This window comes from Equus caballus, chromosome X (assembly GCF_041296265.1).
Source record: "Equus caballus isolate H_3958 breed thoroughbred chromosome X, TB-T2T, whole genome shotgun sequence".
Classification (NCBI taxonomy): Eukaryota; Metazoa; Chordata; class Mammalia; order Perissodactyla; family Equidae; genus Equus; species Equus caballus.
Genome location: NC_091715.1, coordinates 40,035,615 through 40,056,720, shown reverse-complemented (window position 1 = coordinate 40,056,720; position 21,106 = coordinate 40,035,615). Strand labels below are relative to the sequence as shown.

Sequence of the window (21,106 nt, the reverse complement as noted above, 5' to 3'; positions counted from 1 at the left end):
TTATTTATTTAACTTGTGTGCTAAGTTGTGAGGTCTCTAAAATGTTTCCAGGTCTGCATCCATGGTATGAGGTCTTATGTTGTTGTGAACTGTGTCCCAGGTTTTGGGGTGTCTGAGATGTTTGGGGCCTTTGTTCCAGGGTATTATGTCTCTGAGATGTTTTAGATCCTTTCTTCCAGGGTGTGGGGTCTCTGAGTGTTGGAATGTGTGTTCCTGAGCATAAAGTCTCATAGGCTGGTTAGAGATGTTTCCAGAGTCGGAGGTCCCCGTACTATTTTTGGTTCTGTGCCTTGTCCCAGTGTCACACTTGTCAGTGTGAGGTCGCTGAGTTGTTTGGAAACTTATGTGCAGGATGTCACCTTTCTGAGCTGTTTGGGATCAATATCCCAGAGGATATCACTGAAATGATTATGTTTGGGATCACAAGATTTGTGTCACAGCTGTCTGAGCCTTTTGTGTGTGAGGTCTCAGAACACTTTGTAGGGCTGGTGCTCATGTTATGCGGTGTTTGAGTATTTTTCCCCTACTTACTTTCCCCTCATTAACAGCGTGTCCTTTAAGTACTCCCACCAGCTGGGACAGGTGTGTCACTCTCATTCTGTTTGCGTCCAAGCCTCTGAATTGCTTTGTGGTCTATGACAAGATTGTGAGGTCTTTGCCTAGATTTTATGTATATCCCAGGTGGTGAGGTCTCTGTGTCCATAGTATGAGGTATGTGAGTTGTTTGGGGTTTGTGTCCCAGTGTGGAAGTTCCCTGTGGTGTTTTGGTGTCCCAGGGTGTGAGGTCTCTGAGATGTTTGTAGGAGTCTGTGACCAGAGGATGAGATCTATGAAATAACCAGCTATCTATGTCTCATTATGCAAGTTCTCTGAGCTTTTTGCCAGCCTTTGGCCAGAGTGTGAAGTCTCTAGGCTGTTCTGTGGTCTGTGTCCACAGTGTGAAATCCCTGAACTGTTTTGGATTCTGTGTTCCATGATGTGAGGTCTCTAAGCGCTTTTGTGCTCTGTGTTCAACAATGTCAAGTCCCTGAGCCATCTGCTGTATGTTTCCAGTGGTGAGGTCTCATTCTGTTTCACGCCCAGCTGGTACTCCATGGTATAATAAATTACCTTTATTTATTTACCCTCTTCCCTCTAGGTGTTTGCTTCTCTCACACAGACCTGTGCACGTGTGAGTGTTTCCTTAGAACACTAATTTAGAGGCAGGAATTGTCAGGCCAAAGGAGTCATTTATTCAACAAACTCACTGTGTGCAGAGCTCAGTTTTAGGCACTGCAGAGACACAGGGAAACTAGAAATCCACATACACACTGGTGGCACTGACATTCTAGTGGGGAGAGGTGTCAATTTTTTATTTTGATCAATGCTGCCACACAAATTCACACTTCCATCAGTGGCATCAGGGTAATGAATGTCTTTTTACGGGTCAGGGCTCTGCAGCAAGGGGTTGGGCGCCCTGGCCTCGCTCTCAACAAGATCATCAGGATATGGGGCTGAGACTGGGGGGCATGGGAGGGAGAGACGGGGATGGAACGTGGGCAGGAGGAGGAAGACATGAGTTTATTTAGTGGTGTTGGCGTGAACCGAAGATTGAACGGTTCCTGGGACGTTGACAAGAAACACCCCTTCCTAGGTCGCACACACACGGACAGCGTGAGGGGTGAGAATGAAGAGTTAATAATAAGACAATGCAGCTCCGGGACATACCATTGCGCGATGCGGAGAGGGAACAGTTCGCTCCGGGAAGTACCACGGCGGGGGGGCGGAGGATCACGTATTCTGGAAGAAACCACTCTATGTGTGGGGACACGAAAGGGCTCATCCCGCGCGTGGATCAGTCCCCACCCCAGAAAGAGGAGAGAATGGCGCTGCCCTAACCGACCTCGGCGCCGTGGTGGTGGGGGAACCCCGCCCTTGGCCTAAAGCCTCCATCTATCAGGAAGCCGCCATCGCGGTGGTCTTACGTTTGGTCCCGCCTGGGTTGGCTCTACAGATTCCAATCAACAGCAGAAGTCGGGTAGGGTGGAAGGCCGCGGAGCGGTGATTGGCTCCGGGGTGAGTAAGGCGGGATCAAGTCCCATCCTGAGCTCTGATTGGTCACCGCGAGCCGGCCTACCCCAAGCTCTTTCAGGGTACCGAGGTTTTCCGGAATTACTTACAGGCTGCGAGCCGGGTCCTCCGGCTCTGTGCTGCCATTGGCTGCTGGTTTGACGCAGGCGCTGTGCCTCCTGGGTTGGCGTTCGGGGTTGCAGAGGCAGGGCTTTGGCTACTGGAGAATGGAAGTTCGAATCCCGTCTAGGAACTTCAGTTTACGCACCTGTAAAAGCAGCTGGCATTATTGGCTGGCACAGAATGTGTCGGGTAATCTTTTCTCTTCTCTTCTACCTATTCTTTTTCTTTTTAAAACAATGCTTATTGCGTCCCATTATATTGCTTTCAGGACCCACTCATGCTTCGCAACAGCACTGAGGAAAATTCTGCTCCAGGGTTCCTGACATCTGTATTTTAGGCCTCCAGTAGGTCTGAGTCCTGCAGAGAAGGTTCAAGGCGATCTCATGATCCTCCTCCAAGGCATCACCTCCTCCCTCCGGAGAGGATGACTTAGAGGCTTCCTGCCACCTCTGGACCAGGCCTGACTAGGGGTGTGTGGAGGTGTATGTGTGTGGAGGAGTAGGGCCAGGCGGTCGGCCATAAATGACCAAAGAGAGATGCATGATTTCATGCTCTGGGATGGAGGGGTGTGTGGCAATTAAAAGGAGAATTTTGAAGGCGGACAAGACAACTCAAAAGAGTAAACTTTTTAATGATGGGATTTTAAGCATCAGGCAGGGGAGGTGTTTGGCTGAGTGCAGGTAAATAGGAGGAAAGTGGTTCTCACCTCAGTCAACTCCATCATAAGGTAGTCATTACACGCCGTGCGCGGTTTGTAAGACTGTCCAGGATGGGAAGTCTCGGACTTGTTTTGGAATGTCAGTTCAGAGTATGACATCTGTGAACAGACTGTGATGCCTCTTGGCTGTTTTGGGGTCCGTGTCACAGGGGTTCAGGTCTGCCACATGTTTCTGGGTCACTGTTCCAGGGTGTGAAGTCTCTAAGCTGTTTGGGGGTCTTTGTCTCTAGGTGTGCAGGGGTTTTTTTTTTCCTTAAAATTGAATTTTATTTTGTTTTATTGGCATTTCTTTGACTACTAGAGGAGCTTAATACTGTTTTTGGAGCTTGTTGGCAAGATATATTTAAGCTTTATAAATTTCCTTTTATGTCCTTTGACCTTTTCTCCTTTTTTTAAAAAAAGGTTTTTTAAAAATCATTTTAGATTTAGAGAAAAACTGCAAAAATAGTGCAGAGAGTTCTTGTATGCCCTTTGCCCAGCTTCCCCTAATGCAGAGAACTTACGTAACCATAGTACAATTTTAAAACCAGGAAGTCAGCGATACTATTGTTCATGAGCTGTTGTTCACCTGTTTGGTGTCTGCATCCAAGGTGTGAAACATCTGAGCTCTTTGGACCCGAGCTCTCTCAGGTTCTGTGTCCCATGCTGTGATGTCTTTGAGCATTAGTGTATGTTTCTAGATGCTAGGTCTTTGATCTTATTGGTGGTCTTTGTCACAGAGAATGATATTTTTGTCCTATTAGGGGTCTCTTCAGAGCATGTCTTCTCTGAGCTGTTTGGGCTTCTGTGTTCAGGGTGTGAGGTCTCTGAGCGCTTTGAGGGTCTGTGTCCAAAGCTGTGTGTACTTTCAGTTTTTATTGGTCTCTAGCAGAGATTCGAAGGTCAGTAAGTACTTTGGGGTTCTGTGTCTAGGACAGGGTTTGCCAACCTCAGCACTATTGACATTTTGGACCAGAAAATTCTTTGTTACGGAGGGCGTCTTAGGGTGTTGTATTCGTTTGCTAGGGCTGCTGTAAAAAAAAAAAAAAAGTACTACCAACTAGGAAGCTCAAACAACAGAAATTTATTGTCTCACAGTTCTGGAGGCTACAAGTCCGAGATCAAGGTGTGAGCAGGGTTGGTTCCTTCTGAGGGCTGAGAAGGAGAATCGGTTGCAGGCCTCTCGCCCAGCTTCTGGTGGTTTGCTGGCAGTCTGACGCTCCTTGGCTTCTGCGGCCTCACCCTGATCTCTGCCTTCATCTTCACGTGGCGTTCTCTTTGTGCACGTGTGTCTGTATCCGAATTTCCCTTTTTATAAAGACACCAGTCATATGGGATTAGGGACCCGCCCAGCTTCAGTGTGACCTTATCTTCTATCTGCAATGATCCTGTTTCCAAATAAGGTCACATCCTGAGGTTTTAGGGTTTGGGACTTCACCATATGAATTTGGGGGCGGACGCAATTCAACCCATAACAGATGTTTCACTTGAGAAAGACGGGAAAGGAGGGAGAGGGAGAGAGGGAAGGAGCAGCCGCCAACGTCCAGAAGCTGTCCTGGCACTCACAGCCCGGCTGTGTTATTCTCTTATTAGACATAAACGATCTCACAGAATACTAATGTCAGACACGGTTACTCTGAGACCGTGCTAAAATGAGACAAAGCAGAACTGCTTTATAACGTTGTCTAAGCACAAAAACAAGGTCACTGTGCCACCCACAAGACACCAGACATCCCCCTCTCTTGGTTAAAATGACGGACTGCTACTTCTTTACCAATTGCAGCTTTATCCTAACTCTAGTCTGCCCTCTCTAAAGATAAGGTTTATCGAGATACCCGATCATAAAATTGCCCTCACTTTCTGACAGCATCCAATCCAGACTGAGCTGAGCCCCCACTTTCTTAGACCCCCCCACAAACCACTCAACTGAAGCCCAGATCCTATAATGGGTTCTTTCTAACACCCTCCTGCCAAGATGTCCCACGGTTCCCCGGGATGTGCTTTCTCCCTCACTGTGGTCAATCATAAGCCCAGCCTGTTCAACTTGAGGTATGTTCCTGGGGGATCTTTGGCTAAAGGGCGCTGACAGGCAGTATCTTTGATCTCTACTCACTAGATGCCAGTAGCACCTCCCCCCTCCCAGCTGTGACAACCCAAACTGTCCCTAGATAGTGCCAATGTTCCCTGGGAGCTAGAGTACGGAGTGTTTGAGGAGTCTGGGGGTCTTTGTCTGAGGTTTGTGTTCTCTGAGAGGTGTTTGGGTCTGTGTCTCAGGACGTGAAGTCTGGTCTATCTCAGGGTCTCTACCATACTGTTGGAAAGCTCTGAGCTCTTTGGGGTGCTGTATCAGGAATAAGTGACCTCATTATGTACCAAAATCCAGACATGAAATATTTGTGGCACCCTCGCCCCGACCCTGGCCATATGCCAGTTCAGAAAGGCAGTGAGAAGAAGGAGTCACGTGATTGGTCGTGAACTCCTCCACACACAGTCACAGCAACCCCAGCTTCCTTGTCTAGACCATGAAGTATATATAGGTGGCCCACTTCCTTCAGAACATCTATCTTGCCCTTTGTTCTAGAGCTCACAGAGTCACCCTTGACACCGTTTGTGGAGAGCGAGTTGTAGGGAGGTGTTTGTTGTGTCTCCTCACACCAGAGCCCTGGAGTGGGAACCCCTGTCTCTTGGGATGGACGTTGCTTAGATGGACGTTGGAGTCCATCTCCCCTCAGGCCTCGTTCACACCCAATACTACCAGCTCACACCCAGTACATGTGGGTTTTGGAGCCTGGTGGACCCTATTTCAGAGCATGGAACCCCCAAGTCCTGGGAGAGTCTAGCTTTGTGCATTGTATTTCTAAACCTAAACTTGACTTGCTGAGGTTTTACAAGACTGCTCTGAGTCAGTAGGACAATGTGCGATCCATACACCTCTACTCCGTTAATTTCAGCCCTCCCTCCCGCTCCCAGTCACACTTCACTTCTGAAAGCAGAATTCAGGGCTGGGAGAAGGGATGCAATCCAGGTAAATGCCTGGCCTGGCCAGGGGCCAGTGTGGGTCTGAGACTGTCTCAGTTCGAACATAGGAGTAACATGCACATATCGTTTAATATAAATATGTGTTGGGTTCAAGAAGGAATAAACATTTTCCAGAATTGTGTCTCCATCTCTAGTAAACCTACAATTTTACTTCAGCTGTTCTCTCAAGAACATGCATCACAGGCTGTGCATCAGGAAGCAAGGATGCACAGTGAGAAGAAATATTGTTCCTCTTGTGAAAACTGCAAATAAGAGAGACAGGTTTGTACATTTATGCAAGAGGCAGGATCTGAGCTCTGGAGAAAGGCTTGGGGGGAGGGTGCAGGGTCTCAGTGAGTCAAAGAAGCCTTAAGAGAAATTAAAAATTAGTTTGAACTAAATGAAAATTAAAATAAAACTTAGCAAATTTGTGAGATGCAGCAAAGCAGTGCTTACTTTGAGGGAAATTTAAAAGGCATTTTGGCTTCTGCCTTGCTCTTTCTTGGATCCCTTGCTCTAGGGGAAGCCAGGCACCATGTCATGAGGACACCCAAGCAGCCCCATGGAAAGATTAATGTACCACAGAACTGCACCCCAGCCAAAAGCCAGCACCATCTTGCCAGCCGTGTGAGTGATCCAAATTGGAAAAGGAGCTTCCAGCCCCAGTCAAGCCTTCAGATGACTGTGGCCTGAGGGACCCAAAGCCAGAACCACACAGCTAAGCTGCTCCTAAATTCCTGACTCCTCCAAACTGTGTGAGATAATTAATGTTTACTGTTGTTTTAAGCTGCTAAATTTTATGGTAATTTGTGGTGTTTCTGAACTCTTTGAGAGTCTCTGTCCAGGGTTCGAGATTTCTGAACTTTATACATCCTAGGGTGTTTTGGGCATTCTATTTCACATTTTTAGGCCTCTGATCTCTTTGGGTTCTTTCTCTAGGTTTTTAGCTCTCTGCATTATTTGGGGATCTATCTCCCAAAGTGTGGCTATTTTTCTGCTCATGTCCAGAATGTGATCATAACTCTTTGGGATCCTTAATCCTGGGGTATGATGTCTCTAAGATACTTTGTACTGTACTTGGGTTCAGGATTTGAAGCCTCTGAGCTCTCTGGCAGTCTTTGTTCTGGGTGTGAGGTCACTGAGGTGTCTGGGAGGCTGTGTCTCAGGTTTCCCGGCCATGACCTCTTTGGAGGACTGTGCACAGGTTTTGTTTGTTCTTTGAAGTGTATGCATTTTTAAATGCCGGGAAGAGACATCACCAAGATGACTGAAATCTGCATCCGTGGCGATAGGTGTCGGAGCAGTTTGGGCCACTGAGTCCCTAGATTTGAAGTCTCTGCAGTGTTTGGGAGTCTATGTCCAGATATTGACATTTATGATTTTGAGGGCAGAGTGAATTTGTGTCCCAGGGTGTCAGCTTTCTGAATTGTTTATGGGTGTATGTCCCAGGAGGTAAGGTTCCTAAACTGTTTGTGGGTATATGTCCCAAATGTGTGAGGTCCCTGATATGCTTGTGGCTACATGTTGCAGTATATGAGGTCTCAGCTCATGGGTGTATGTACCAGGATGTGAGTTATCTGAGCTCTTTGAGTATGCGTGTCTGAGATTATGAAGTCTCTGATGTGTTTGGATGTATGTTTCCCAGGATGAGAGATTTCTGATTTGCTTGTGGGTATATATTCCAGGATGTTACTTACCTGATCTATTTGGGTGTGTATGGTGTAAGGTTTCTGATCTGCTTGTGAGTGTATGTCCCGGGGTATGAGGTCTCTGATCTGTTTTTGGCTCTATGTCCCTGGATGTTAGATCTCTGATCTCTTTGTGAGTGTATGTGCAAATGTGTGAGCTCTCTGATCTCTTTGTGGGTATATGTGCCAAGGTATAAGGTCTCTGAGCTCTTTGTGGGTATATTTCCTTGGTTGTTAGATTCCTGAGCTTTTTCGATTGTGTTTTCTGCAGCATTAGTACTCTGATCCATTTGTTGAGAGTGTGTTTTTGTAATATATGAGGACTATTCTGTCTGAGGGTGTATGTCCCAGAGTGTGAGGTCTCTGCCGTGTTTGTGGGTGTATGTGTCTGGGTGTGAGGTTTCTAAAACGTTTGTGGGCGTAGTTCCCAGGATGTAAGTTCCCTGGACCATTTGTGGGTATATATTCCCAGAATGTGAGATCTCAGATCTATCACTGTATATGTCCCAGTATGTGAGGTCTCTCTTCATGAGTGTACGTCAAGGGTATGAGCTCTCTGATACTTTTGTGTTTTTATGTCTCAGGAAATGAGGTCTCCGATTTGTTTAGGGAGAGGATTTCACATAATGTGAATTCTCAAGTATGCTTGTGGCTCTATGACCTAGGATGTAGGTCTCCGATCTCTTTGGGTGTGTATGTCCCATGGTATGAAGTCTCTGAGCTCTTTGTTGGTATTTATCCCAAGGTGTGAAGTCTCTGATCTGTTGGGTGGTATATTTCCCAGGATGTGAGCTCTCTGATCCATTTGTTGCTGTATACTAGTATGTGAGTCTGTCTTCGTTGGTGTATGTCAAGGTCTGTTTGTGGGTGTATTTCCCAGGGTATGAGGTCTCTGGTCTGTTTCTGAGTGTACATTCCAGAGTAAGGAGTCTCTGATCTGTTTGTCCACATAAGTCTCTGGATGTGTAAGGTCTCTGATCTTTTCAGAGCTGTATCAAGAGGTCTTTCATCTCTTTATGGTTATAACTCCCAGATGTGATGTCTGTGTTGTATCTGTGGCTGCATGTCTTAGCGTTTTAGGTATCTGGGTTGTTTCTGCAAGTGTGCCCCAGGGTGTGATCTCTTTGTGCGTGAGTGTCCCAGATGTGAGGTCTCTGATCTGTTTGTGGGTATATTCACCAGAATGGGAGACCTCTGATACGTTTATGAGTGTATGTCCCAGGGCATGAGACTGCTGATCTGTTTGTGCACGTAAACCCCACAATTTGAGGTCTCTGATCTGCTTGTCACTATGATTACCTGTGCGTGAGGTGTCTTTCATGGGTGTATGCCAAGAATGTAAGTTGTCTAATATGTTTGTGGTTGTATGAACCTGGGTGTGAGGTCTCTTGTTTATGGGTGTGTGTTTCAGTGTGTGAGGTTCGTGAGGTCTTTTTGGGTTTGTGTCCCATGGTGTGAGGTCTCTGATCTATTTGGGGCTATTTACCAGGATATGAAGTTTACGACCTTTTTGTTGTTATATATTCCATGATGTGAGGTCTGTAACGGTAATTGTATATCGTAATATGTGAGGTCTCGTACATGGGTGTATGTAAAAAGTGTAAGGTCTTTAATCTGTTTGTTTTATATATCCCTGGGTGTGAGGTGTCTCATCAGTTAATGGATTTAATTCCTAGAGTTGGACATCGCTGATCTGTTTGCAAGTGTGTCTCCCATGATGTGATGTCTCTGATCTTTTCGATGGTGCGTGTTCCACAATGTGCGGTATCTCATCTATTCCTCAGTGTATTTCCAAGTGTGAGGTCTCTCACTCTGTGAGGGTATATGTCCTATGATGGGAGGCCTCATGTATTTGTAGGTATATTCCCAGGATATGAGCTCTCTCCTCTCTTTTGAGCAGTATGTCCCAATTTGAGAGGACTCTGCTTCGTTTCTGAGTGTATTTCCCAGTATGTGAGGTCTCTGAGCTGTTTGTGCTGTACACTGCAGGATTTGAGTTCTCCAGTCTATCATGTGTGCATGTGTCAGGTTGTGAGGTTGCTAATCTCTTTGTGAGTGTATATCACAGAATGAGAGTCTCTGATCTGTTTGTTGTGTTTGTCAAGGGTATAAGGTCTGATCTCGTTGTGCATATATGTCCCAGGATGTATGGACCCTAGCTGTTTGCGGGTGTTTGTCCCAGGTTGTGAGAGCTGTTGGTGAGTGTATGTCCCAGGATGTGAAGTCTCTGATCTGCTTGGGTGTGTTTGTTCAGGGGTGAGATTTCTAATCTGTTCTGGGGTACATATCCCAGGAGGTAAGGTCTCTGATCGCATGGTGTGTCTAATTCCAAGAATTTAAGTAAGGTCTCTGATCATCTGTGGGTGTATGTCCCGGACTGTGTGTTTCTCTGCTTTCTGTGGGTGTACATACCAGGTTGTGAGTTCTCTGATCTGCTAAGAGGGTTATTTTCCAAGATTTGAGGTTTCTGATTTGTTTGTGGGTGTATATCGTAGAGTGTGAAGTCTTGGGTCTCGTAGGGTGTGTATGTCCAGAGTGTAAGGTTTGGACCTCTCTGTGGTTGTGTCTCATGGTGTGAGGGCTCTTCTCTGTTCATTCCTGTATGTTTCAGTGTGTGACGTCTGTTCGGAATTTTGTTAAGGATGTAAGTTCTCTGATATGTTTGTTGTATGTTGCAGGACGTGAAGTCTCTGTTCTGCTTGGTGGTGAATGTCCCAGTGTGTGAGGTCCCTGAGTTCTTTCTGTGTGTATGTCCTGGGGAGTGACAGGTTTGTGGATGTATATCCCAGGTTGTGAGCTTTCTGATCTGTTTAGAAGTGAATTCCACCAAGTGACATATCTGAACTCTTTATGAGTGGAGGTACCATGCTTTGAGGGTGCTCACACATTTGTCAGTGTATGTGCTGAGTGTGAGGACTCTAATCTGTTTCTGGGTGTGCTACCCAGAATGGGAGGTCTCTGAACTGTTTGTTTGTGTTGCAGGACTTGAAGTCTCTGATTTCTGTACGGCTGTATTCCCAGGCTGTTAGGTCCCTGATTTGTCTGTGGGTCTATATATGTGGTAGGAGCTCCCTGATTGGTTTGTGGGTGGATATCCCGGAATGTCCTGTCTGTACTGGCCTATGTTTGTATATCTCTGTTCAGCTGAATACTGGCCCCCAGTGATATCCGTGTTCCAATCCCTGGAACTTGGCGACCATGTTAACTTTCTGGCAAAAGGGACTTTACAGATGTGGTTAAGTTAAGCACCTTGAGATTGAGAGTCTATCCTGGACTATCCAGGTGGGCCCAGTGTAATCGCTAAGGTCCTTACATGTGGGAGGCAGGATGGTAAGAGTCATAAATGATGATGTGACGATACAAGCTGTCAGAGAAGGTGATGTAATGATGGAAGCAGAGTCAGAAAAGCAGATATGACAACTGAAACAGGAAGAAGAGAGACCAGAGAGAGATTTGAAGATGGAGAAAGGGGCCATGAGCCAAGGAATGCAGGCAGCCTCTAAAACTGGAAAACACGAAGAAATGGATTCTCTCTTGGAGCCTCCAGGAGGAAGGCAGCTCTGCCAACAGCTTCATTTTATCTCTGTAAGACTCATTTTCAGGCTTCTGACCTGTAGAAATGTAAGATAATAAATTTGTGTTGTTTTACAATGCTCTGATTGTAGTGATTTGTTACAGCAGCGATAGTAAATGAATGCAGTGTCCCGGGTTATGATGTCTCTCTCTGGCTGCCAGTGCACATCCCAGGAGGTGAACTCCATGATCTGTTTATGAGTGTGTGTCTGATGATGAGAGGTCTCTGATCTGTGTGTGGGTATATGAACCAGGGTGTGAGGTCTCTGACCTATTTGAGGGTGTGTGTCCCAAAATTGGTGGTCTCTGAGCTGTTTGTTGGTGTATGTCTCAGAACATGAGGTCTCTGATCTGTTTGTGTGGGCATGTCCTAGGATGTGAGGTCTCTGAGCTGACTTGGGGTGTGCGTCCAGTATGTGAGGTCTTTAAGATTTTTGTGGGTTGCATTTCAGGTTGTTAGGTCTCTGATGCATTTCAAAGGTATTTCTGATGCTAATGAGCTTTCTGCTTTCTTTGGTGCTATATATACCAGGATGTCAGGTCTCTAATCTGTTTAGTTATGAATGTCCAGGGGGTGTGAGATTTCAAAGAGCTTGTTGTGAGTATACGTCCCTTGGCCCAAATTCTCTGATCTCTTGTGACTACGTGTCCCTGGATATGAGCTCTCTGATCTCTTTGTGGGTATATGTCACAAGATATTAGGTCTGTCATCTATTTCTGGCTCTTTTTCTTAGCTTGTCTGGTCTCTAACATGCTTGTGAGTGTATGTTATAAGATTTGAGATCTTGGATCTATTTCTGGGTGTCTCCTGTTGTATACGGTCTCTGGTGTGTTTTGGAGTGTATCCTATGATGTGAGCCCCTCGATCTGTTTGTCAGTATATTCCTCAGAAGGTAAGGTCTCCAATCTCTTTGTGGGTATATATTGCAAGGTTTGAGGTCTGTGGTCTCTTCGTGGTTCCATGTCCAGGTTGTGAGGTCTCGAATCTGTTTGTTGATGTGAACACAGGATGTGTTCTCTGATCTTTTGTGTATGTGTGTATCTGGGGGGGTGGGTTATGTCTAACGATGTGAAGATTCTCATCTGTTTTCTGGTAAATGGACCAGGTTAAAAGGACTGACATGTTGGAGGGTGTTTTCCCAGGATTCTCTGATCTGTTTCTGAATACATGTCCTAGGATGTGAGGTCTCAGAGCTATTCGTGGCTGTACATCCCAGGCATGAGCTCCCTGAGCTGTAAGTGTATATATCCAGAGTATGAGGGTTCTGAGCCCTTTGTGAGTGTGCGTCTCAGAGTTGAGGCCCGTTTGCAGGTGGACGCCCCAGTACCTGAGCTCTCTCATCTCCTTGTGGGCGTATGGCCCGAGAGGTCAAGTATTTTTAGTTATTCTGGGTGTATTTCGCAGGATGGGAAGTCTCTGACATCATGGGTTCCTGCTGTAAGGTTTGAGGTCTCGGGTTCATTTGTGGTGATGCATTTCTCGGGTGAGGTCTCTTATCCATTTGTGTGTGTGTGTCACAGTATGTGAGGGTATTTTTGGAGGGGGAGTCTCTTTTGCTTGTTTGTCTTGGGTATGAGGCCTGTTCTTTTTTGTGGGTATGTGTCGCAATTTGTGAGGTCCTGGACTTGTTTGTGGGATGTATGACTCCGGTGAGGCATGTGAGCTGTTTGTGGTGTATGTCCTAGGATTTTTATGTCTCTGAGCTTCTTGGAGGTGTGTGTTTTGTGATGTGAGGTCTCTAATTGTTTGTGTGTGCGTGTCTCTGCTCTGCCACCTTAAGGCCCCCTAAAGATGCTCATGTTCTAATCCTTGGAAACTGTGCGAAGATGCGACCTTACGTGTTAAAAAGTACTTTGTAGATGTGATTAAATTAAGCCTCTGGAAATGAGGAGATTTTCTAGGTGGGTTCAGTGTAATCATAAGGGTGCTGAAATGCAGGGGACGGGATGGTTATTGTCACTGAATGCAAAAGAATGACACAAGCCAAGTCAGCTATGGCGATCTGGTGGTGGAGATGTTTGTGGGTGCGTGTCCCAGAGTGCGAAGTCTCTGAGCTGTTCATGGGGGTGCGTCCTGAGATGTGACATTTCTGATTGTTTGTGCATCTATGTCTGTAGTCGGCCAAATAATAGGCCCCCAAAGATGTCCAGTGAAGGATGTGTGACCAAGGAGCCCTGATTGAAGAGATGCGATGATGCAAGCCGAGTCAGAGAAGGAGATGTGACAACAGAGACAGAGATCAGAGAGGTTTGAAGATGAAGCATTGATGTCTTTGCAGGTGGAGGAAGGAGCCGGGGGCCAAGAATACAGGCAGCTCTGGGAAGTGGAAAAGGCAAGGAAATGGACTCTCCCCTGGAGTCTCCAAAAGGAAGATGACTGTTCACGCCTGACTTTTGAGGGTATTTCCGACAGTTTGAGGTTTCTGATTTCTTTGATGCTATATATATACTGGGATGTTAGAGCTGTGATTTCTTAGCTTTGTATGTCCAGAGTAGGTAGGGTTTCTGAGCTCTGTGTGGGTATATGCCCCTTGACTTGATCTGTTTGCTGGCAAACGTTCCAGCACATGAGCCCTCGGATCTGTTCGTGGATCTGTGTTGCAAGATGTCAGGTCTGCGACCTGTTTCTGGTCTTTTCCTAGCCTGTGAGGTCTCTGACTTGATGGTAGCTGTGTTTGGCAGGATTGGAGGTCTCTGATCCGTTTGTGAGTCTGCGTCTCCGGTGCGTGTGGTCTCTGCATTGTTTGTGGAATAGATCCCAGGAGGGGAACTTTCTGATCTGTTTGTTATGGATGACTCGGGACTTGAAGTTTCTGATCTGTTTGTGGGTACATGTTGCAGAGTTGAAGTCTGTGGTTTTTTCATGGTCACAGGTTGTGAGGCGGTGCATATCCCAGGATTTCAGCTCCCTGAGGTGTTTAATGGTATATGTCCCATGGTGGGAGGGCTCTGAACTATTTGTGGCGTTTGAAGCCTCTGATCTGTTTGTGGCCACCTGTCCAGGCTGTGAGGTGAGGTGTGTAATCTCTGTTGGTATATGTTCCCGGATGTGAATTCCCTGATCTGTTTGTGGGTAGCGTCTGATGGTATGAAATGGCTGATGTGTTCACTGGTCAGTGAACCAGAGTGTGAAATCTCTGACCTGTTTGGGGGTGTTCTCCCAGGATCTCATTTCTCTGATCTGTTTGCTTTCAGCATGCCCTTGGAAATGTTTGCTCTCTGAACTCTTTATGGATGTCCATCCCAGGATAAGAGTTCTCTGAGCTGTTGGGGTGTGCATGCTCCAGGTTGTCAGACCTCTGAGGTTTGGGGAGTAACTTTCTAAGCATATGAGATTCCTGGTTTGTTTGCTGATATATATGTGTGTCTATGTCTATATACATTTAGCTGATCTGATAAATCAGTACGTCTAGGCTGTGAGGTTATTGAGGTCATTTCCCTTGGTTTGAAAGCTCCGACCTGTTTGGGAATATGTCCCAGAATACAAGCTCTCTGATCTTCTCCTGGGTGTGTGTTGCAAGATCTCAGGTCTTTGATTGGTTTCTGGCTATTTTTCCTGGCACGTGAGGTCTCTGACCTGACTGTGGGTATGTTGCAGGATTTGAGATCTCTGATTTGTTTGTGGCTCTCTCTCTGTCCCAGGTCGTGAGGGCTCTGATCTGCTTGTGGATGTATGTCTCAAGATGTCAGGTCTCTGTGCTTATTCTCGGTGTATTTGCTGCATGGGAGCTCTTCAACCTTTTTGTAGCTTCATGTCGCAGCATTTGAGGGCTGTGATTCGTTTTGGGTTGTATTTCTCACATGAGGTCTCTGATCTGTTTGTGAATGTATAGCATGGTATGTGAGTGCCTGATCTGTTTGTGTGGGTTTATCAAGGGTGTGAGGTCTATTCAGTTTGCTGTTACGTGTCCGAGTTTGTGAAGTGTGACCTGTTTGGGGGTTTATGTCTAAGAATATGTTTCTCTCTGCAGTTTGTGTGTGTGTCCTGGACAGAGTCCTCTTCTGTGTTTGCGAGTTTAATTCCAAGTGATCGAGGACTGTGAGCATTCTTAGGTGTTTGTCCCAGAATGTGTGTGTCTCTGTTCTTTTTGGATGTCTGTTAGAGGGTAGGAGTTGGCTCATCTATTTGGAAGCACATGACTCAGAATGTGAGGTCTGTGAACTGTCCGTATAGGTGTGTCTCTGGTGGCTGAGTAACAGCACCCCAAAGATGTCCACTTCCTAATGCCTGGAACCTATGATTATGTTAATTTACATGGAAAAAGGAACTTTGTGGATATGATTAAGTTAAGCATCCTGAGCCAAGGAGATTATCCTAGATTATCTGAGTTGCTTAATGCAATCACAAGTGTCCTTATATGAGGGAAGCATGAAGGCAAGAGTCAGAGAACACGATGTAGTGACGGAAGCAGAGGCAGAAAAGGTGACAGGGTGACATAAGCAGAGATCAAAGAGAGACAAAGGTAGAGATGGGGGCTACAGAAAGAGAGAGAGGTTGGAAGATAGAAACCCTGCTGACTTTGAAGACTGGAGGAAGGGGCTACGAACTCAGGAATGCGGGAACTCCAGAGAGAAGTCCACTCTACTTACACCTTGGCTTTTACCCTGTGAGACTCCTCGTCAGTCTTCTGATCCGCAGAAATGTGAGATAACAAATTTGTGGTGTTTTATGGCAATAAGACTGTGGTGATTTGTTACAGCAGCAAGTCCAGAGCCCTGAGGAGATCAAAGGCCTGCGCCTTCAAGAAATGGAATAAATGTGGCTTTCTTTTCTAAGAGAGAAAAGAAAAGAAAAGAAAAAAAGAAACAGTGTCCCAGGTTGTGATGTCTCTATCCAGTTGTCAGTGCACATCCCAGGACGTGAGCTTCACGTCTGTTTGTGAGTGTCTGTCTGATGGTGGGAGGTCTCTGGTCTGTGTGTGGGTGTAGAACCAGGTTATTGTGTCTCTAATCTCTTTGATAGTGTGTGTTCCAGAATTTGTGGGCCCCGCTGTTTTGGGGTGTATGTCCTAGGAGAGAAGGCCTCTGATCTGACTTTGTGTACAGGTCCCAGGATGTGAGTTCTCTGAACTGTTGAGGTATGTATGTTCAGGATGTAAGGATTCTGAGCTCCGTGGCCATATTTCCCTTTGCTTGAAACTCCTGATCGAAACAGATGTTTCTGTTTCTGTTTCTGTTCAAGGATGTGAGACTTCCTGGTCTGTTTGTTTGTCTCTGTCTTGTGGTGTGAAGCTTCTGGTATGTTTGCTAGTGAGTGAAGCAGGGAGTGACGCAGGGCGTATATCCCATGATGGGAATTCCGTCATCTGTGGGTACTCGTCTGACAGTGTGAAGTGTCTGATCTTTTCAGTGGTGAATGAACAAGAGTGTGAGGTCTCTGACGTGTTTGAGGACGTTTTCCCAGGAGGTGAGTTCTCTGATCCGTTTCTCAATGCATGTCCTAGGATGTAAGGTCTCTCATGTTTTGTGAATGTACATCTCAGAGTGTGAGGTCTCTGAGCTGTTTGTGGGTGTATGTTCCAGGTTGTCAGATGTCTGATGTCTTATGGGGAAATTTGTTTGCTGACATATGCCATGAAGTGATATTCTTGTCTGTTAAGGTGTACATATCTGGGATGTGGGATTTCTGAGCTCGTTCTGGGTGTATGTTTCAGGATGTGAGGCCTCTGACCTGTTTATGGGTGCATGTCCCATGTTGACAGCTCTCTGCTGTGTTTCTGGGTGCATTTCTTTGCATGTGAGGACTCACTTGTTTCTGGGAGGATCTCTGTGAGTGTGTATCCCAGGATCTGAGTTCTCTGATCTTCTTGAGTCTGTAGGCCCCAAGATTTCAGGTGTCTGTTTTTATCTGGGTACGTTTACCAGCATGTCAGGTCTGTAACCTGTTTGTTGGTTTATGTTGCAGGATTGGAGGAGTCTGGTATGGTTTGAGTTGTATTTCTTAGATCAGGTCTTTGAACTGTTTGTGCGTGTATGTCACATATGTGAGTGTGTCATCTCCTTGGGTGTTTTTGTATAGGGTATGAGGTCTGTTCTATTTGTAGTTGTATGTCCCACTTTGTCAGGTCCCTGATCTGTTTGTGTGTGTGTGTCAGAGAATGTGGGCTTTTTTCTGCTCTTCGTTTGTGTATATCCCAGAGTCAGAGATCTAGTCTGTTTGCAGGTCCTGGAGTGTGGATCCTTGATCTCCTTGTGGGTGTATATCCCGCCATATCAAGTCCCTGTTCTCTTTGGATGCGTATGTCCCAGAGAGTGAGTTCTCTTATGTCTTTGTGGGTTTAATTCCCAGAGCGTGAAGACTCTAAGCATTACTTGATGCATGTCCCAGAATGTGTGGCTCTCCTGTCGTTTGCATGTATGTTTCGGGGTAGAAGGTCTCGATCTCTTTGGAGGTGTATGACTCCAGCTGTGAAGTCTGCGAGCACTTCCTGGGTGTATGTCCCAGGATGTCAGGTTTCTTTTTGTTTGTGCATGTATGTTCTGTTTGGTCAAATAATGGGTCACCAAATACGTCCTCACCCCATTCCTGGGACTTGTTAATATGTTGTCTTACCTGGAAAAAAGGACTTTGCAGATATGTATTTGGAAAGCATCCTGAGATGGGGCAGTTATCCCGGATTATCTAGGAGGGCCCACAGTAATCATGAGGGTCTTTGTATGAGGGAGGAAGAACCTTTAGGATCAGAGAAAACTAAGTGACTGTGTACGTCGAGACAGGGAGGGCTATGTGATATAGAGTCACAAAAGGTGAGGTGATGGCTGAAGCAGAGGTCAGAGAGAGAGAGAGAGAGATGCTAAAATTCAAGCTCGAATGCTTGAATCCTCTGATTTTTTTGTGGGCTATGCCGCAAGATGTCATGTCTACCATCTGGTGTATTTTCTGGGCATATTTTTCAGCACGTGGAATATCTGACTTGATCGTGTTGCAAGATTTGAAGTCTCTGATCTGTTTGTTTTCTGTGCTCCAGAAGGTGAGGTCTCTGAGCTGTTTGTCCATGTATGTTGCTGGATCTGTTTGTGGGTGTATGTCCAGGATGCGAGGGCCCTGATCTGTTTGGGTGTGTATGTCCCATGATTTGAGGTCTGTGAATTATTTGATGTCCTGCATCCAGCATTTTAATTCTCCAAATTATATTTTGGGGTCTATACCCTAAGTCTCAGAAGGATTTCTGAATCTTGGACTCAAGGGTCCTGAGCTTTTTCTGGTCTACATTCCAGGGGTGAGTTCAATGAGCTGTTTGGGTGACTGTGTTCTAGAATACGTGGTCCCTGAGCTCTTTTGGTTTGAGAGTTCCTTGACCTGTTTGGGACATATTTTCAGATGTGAAGTCTCTTTCTTTTGAGAGGTCTCAGTCCCAGGATGTGAGGTATCTGACTCATTAGGGTTCTGTTCCAGGGTCATGATCACTGAGTTTTTAATGGGGCGGGGGGGCAGTTAGTGAATTTTCTGAGCTGTTTGGAGGTCTTTGTTTAGTGTGTGAAATCTCTAAACTCTATGGTGGCCTCTGTGCAGAGTACGGGGTCTCTGAACTACTTAGAAATCTCTCCTTTCAGGGATGAGGTGGCTGAGCTATTTGGGGTCTGCGACCCTCACATGAGGACTCTGATGTGTTTGAGTGTCTGTGGTCAGGATGTCAGCCCCATGTCCCAGAGAATGAGTTCTCTATGGTGTTGTGGGTTTTGTCCTCGGGGGCCATCTTTTGGAGCAGTTTCAGGATCTCTTTCCAGAGTTTGAGGTCTTTCTACTGCTGCAGGCCTCTGAGGGGCTCCCCTTCTGTGTCCCGGAGTGTGAGATCTCTGATCTCTGTATCCCTTGGTGTGAGGTCCCTAACTGTTGGGGTGTGTCTCCAAGGGCGAGGCAGCTCCAGGGTGTGAGGTCTCTGAGTGCTTTGGGGTTCTATTACCAGTTTATGATGTCTCTCGGGTGTTTGAGGGCTATCTCCAGGTTCTTAGGTCTCTGAGCTGTGTGGGGGTTTGTGTCCTAGGGTTTAAGTTTTGTTAACTCTGAGCATTTTGGCACTGTACGTCTGATGTGTGAGGTCTCAGGCCTATCCGTGGGTCTGTTCTCCAGATTGTGAGGTTAATGAACTCTTTGAGAGTTTCTGTCCCATCATGTGAGGTGCTTGAACCGTGTGGGCATATGTAGCCAGGATGTGCTGTCTCTGAGCTGTTTTTGTGTCTGTCTCCCGGGTTCGAAGTTCTCTGAGCTATTTGAGAACTTGCGTCCACGATGTGAGGTCCCTAAGCTGCTGTGAGTCTGTGTCCCAGTTGTGAGGTCTCTCCGCTGTTTGTGGCAGACTTTGAACAAAATGTGAGGTTTCTAGGCCGTATGGTGATCTGTGTCCATGAGTGTCGGGTGCCTGAAATCTTTCCGGATATGAGTACAAAGTGTGAGTTCCATGAATGGTTTTTGGGTCTGAGTCCAGGGTGTGAGGTTTCTGAATCATTGGGAGGTTTGTGTTTAGAGTGTGAAGATTCTGAGCTGTTTAGTGTTGGGAGCCTAGGATATAAGGTTTCTGGGCTCTTTAGGGTCTGTGTCCAGGATGTGTGATCTCAACTTATTTGGGGTCTCTATCACAGGGTGTGAAGTCTCTAAGCTATGTAGAGGATTTGTGTCCAGATTTTCGGGATTCTGAGTTCTTCTGTGAACCAGAGTGGGAGGCCTCTGAGCTGTTTGGGGATCTGTCTCAGTGTACGAAGGCTCTGAGCTATTTTTGTGAAATCTGTGTCTGGTACGTGACATCTCTGAACAGGAACCTGTGTTGAGGGTGTGAGATCTCTGAGCTGTCTGGTGGTCTGAGAAGAAGGTGTGAGGTCTCTGAACTGTTTGTCCTTCTTTATCGCAGTTTGTGAGTTCTCTGAGAAATTGGTGGGTCTTTATCCCCAATTGTGAAGTCTCTGAGCTTTGTGGGGGGTCTGTAATCATATTTTCAGGTCTCTGAGCTCTTTGGATGCATGGGTTACAAAGCGTGAGGTCTCTGAGGTGTTAGGTGGTCTTTCCTAGGGTGTCCTGACGTTGAGCTGGTTAGGGGTCCGTGTCAGGAGATGTGAGGTCTCTGAGCTGTATATAGATGTTTCCAGAGTTGGAATTCTCTGCACCGAGTCTGTTTCCGTGCTGGGTGCTCTCTAAGCCTTTGGGGTCTGCGTCTGAGGCTTGACTCGAGTTGTTTGTGGCACTATGTTCTAGGGAGTGAGGTCCCTGGGATGTTTCGTGCTCTATTATCCAGGGCGTCTCTGAGCAATTTGGGGGTCTGTGTCCCAGATATGAGGTTTCAGAATCATTTGGGGATCTGCAGAGTGTGAGGCCTCTCGGTGTTGGGCAGTCTGTATCAGGGTGGCACAGCTCAGCTGTTCGGGGGTCTGTCCCAGGATGTGAGGTCTCTGAGCAGTTTGGAAATTGATGATCAGGGTGTGAAGGCTCCAAATAGCTTGGGTGGCAGTAACCCAGGTTGTGAGGCCTTTGAGATGTTTGTGCATCTCTCTCTAGAAAGTTCTCTGGTGTGTTTGGGGTCTGAATCCCAGCATATGAGGCAGCATGAGGTCTCAGAGGGCTTTGGGAGTGTGTTCTAGTCTCAGTGCGGCCTGTGTGTTATTTGGGGCCTGTGTCCAGGTATGAGATCTCTGAGCTCTATGGAGACGTGTACTCCAGGGTGTGAAGTCTCTGCAGTCTGGGGTCAATATCCAGGGCGTAAGGTCTACAAGCTGTTTAGAGGCCTGTGTCCTAAGTCTCCTGTGTGTGTCTCCGAGCTGTTTAGGATTCTGTCACCTGTGTGTGAGGTCTTTGAAATATTTGGGTATCTGTGTCACAGCGTGTAACATCTCTGAGCAAAAACAAACGGCACTGGCTCATACTCAGGTTGAGGGATGATGGAAACAAGTACATTTGAAACATCATCTCTTTGTTCTCTGCTTTATACCCTGGCACATATAGGTGCTCAATGAATATTTGTAGAAAAAG

At 46.4% G+C, this 21,106-nt stretch overlaps 1 long non-coding RNA gene across 2 annotated transcripts in view; it reads left to right on the top strand.

Moving 5' to 3' along the window:
• Window positions 1–2,139: 2,139 nt before the first annotated feature.
• LOC111771657 (uncharacterized) overlaps window positions 2,140–21,106 on the top strand; it is a 31,527-nt gene continuing 12,560 nt past the window's right edge. Inside the window, exon 1 of one of the 2 annotated variants that reach the window (XR_011434962.1) lies at window positions 2,140–2,361. This is a non-coding gene — a long non-coding RNA (uncharacterized lncRNA). Of the gene's footprint in view, window positions 2,362–16,351; window positions 16,556–21,106 lie in introns of those variants that run through there. The other variant, XR_011434961.1, reaches the window with a different exon arrangement.